This window comes from Dunckerocampus dactyliophorus, chromosome 11 (genome assembly GCF_027744805.1).
Source record: "Dunckerocampus dactyliophorus isolate RoL2022-P2 chromosome 11, RoL_Ddac_1.1, whole genome shotgun sequence".
Lineage (NCBI taxonomy): Eukaryota > Metazoa > Chordata > Actinopteri > Syngnathiformes > Syngnathidae > Dunckerocampus > Dunckerocampus dactyliophorus.
Window position 1 is genome coordinate 11,839,561 of NC_072829.1, and position 1,813 is coordinate 11,841,373.

A 1,813-nucleotide genomic window follows, 5' to 3' on the forward strand; every position below is an offset into this window, starting at 1 on the left:
TGTCAAATGGTCTGAAATGAGTCAGTTCATGTAAACACATGATAGAAAACTCAAGCATTTGGTCTTCTATGCAGTACGCGTAAAACAGGTCATCATAGTACATCGTTTCTACATTACAGCTATTGTGAAAGCACATTCTTTGTGTATTATTATATCACATCCAGTACATATGAACACACCAACATGGTGCTCTATACCGTAACTTCTCACCCAGTTGGTACTTGACACACTTGGAAGATGCTTACAGACATCATGCCTGACCACGTTCCTCCCCACCTTTCAAGTTGCAGATTGTTTTTGATGTTGTAGGGCCAAATGCAAATCTTCTAAAATAATAATTTTCATAGTGAAAGGCCATGACAAACGACTGAGATTTTTATAATTTTTAACCACACCTTTTGAAAAAATGGTGTTTGGCTTCAAAACTCATGCACCACGTATGGATAAGAGGTCCAATTTTTTGTATGCATCTTGGATAGTGTATCATCAAGCGGTGCTTCCTACTTCTTACCAGGCAGCAATGCTTTGAACCGATTGTGGTGGTCACTTATCAGATGTTTCAAGTAAAGGATCATTCCATCAGTTATGCTGTAGGAGAACACTATATTGACAATCTGCATCAAAAGGAGGAGGAAGTTCCAGTGATCATTATTCCTTTCAATGACATCACCAACTATAAGTGGAGTGTTACATAGAAGACACCATGACTGGGCAGCATTCAGACCCAAATGTTTGCTCTTATCCACTTTTAACCATACGAGAGACTGAAGACATAATGAGCTTTGAACAGTTCATCAAAAGCTGCAATAAATGTATGTGCCTTGCATGGAACCGGCTTTTGGTCAATAATAATGTAGAACCTCTGGATGTCACCTTCGCTCACTGATGCAGAGGAGAAATGGTTGTCTTGTGTCAACAGTCTTGGAAGGGGGTCACACTGGCTCCTTCCTGTAGGTGAAAAGGGCAACAACAACAATTAAAACCCCTTTGCATGGTTTCCATTTCTCAGGTGTTTAGCACACCTTATTATGACATTGAATCAACACAATTAGCCGATTCAAGAACATTTGCAACCTAAAATGAATGCTATTAGACAGAAATCATAATCTGATATGTAAAAATGGACATTTGTATACCTTAAGATGTCTGAGAAGATGGTTGGCTGCTTGACAAACTGATCATTGCTGTTTTTTTCTGGCCTTTAGAAGTCGGAGGGAGCAGATCAGGAGTAGAAGGATGGAGGATGTATCACTGTCCCAGCCTAAAAGAAAAAAAAAAATCATTTTGAAACAGATAGGAAATAAATATTTTAAGTTATTTGCGTAATACAGAACTGTTTCTACTGACCACAGTTGTCATCAGGTTGAGGTTCAGTTCCTGACAGCAACTCATCAATGTTCTGCTTCTGCGGGAGAGTCTTGCAGTCTGCAATGACTTTTGCTTTGAAGACAGTTGACCACTTAGCCAGGAACCTCTGAGATACTTCATCAGCAAACATCACTGAAATCCTGGTCAATCTATAAAGAAGAAAGGAATATTTCATATACTGTAGGCCTACAGGTTTACAAATGGTTGATGTCATGGGTAATCTAATACTAAACTAGTCCAAATACTAAAGATTTCCTTACCAATCCAGGAATATCAAGGAAGCGAGTGAACACATTGAGGACGGACGATGATACATCTTCTGCTTGGATCATATTCTGTCGATACTGGAAAGTTGCTCTCATCTTCTCTTTGACCACAGAGTCATCGGTTGAATGTCTTATTGTAGATAGCGCCTCCCTGCACTCCTCACCAAACAGCTATTGAC

General features: G+C 39.4%; 1 long non-coding RNA gene across 1 annotated transcript; it reads right to left on the bottom strand.

Moving 5' to 3' along the window:
- Positions 1-313: 313 nt before the first annotated feature.
- On the bottom strand, positions 314-1,507 carry LOC129190240 (uncharacterized). Its single transcript, XR_008572963.1, has 3 exons — positions 1,348-1,507; positions 1,137-1,261; positions 314-948 (listed from the first exon to the last, which is right to left on the bottom strand). It is a non-coding gene; the product is annotated as an uncharacterized LOC129190240 (long non-coding RNA).
- Positions 1,508-1,813: the final 306 nt, after the last annotated feature.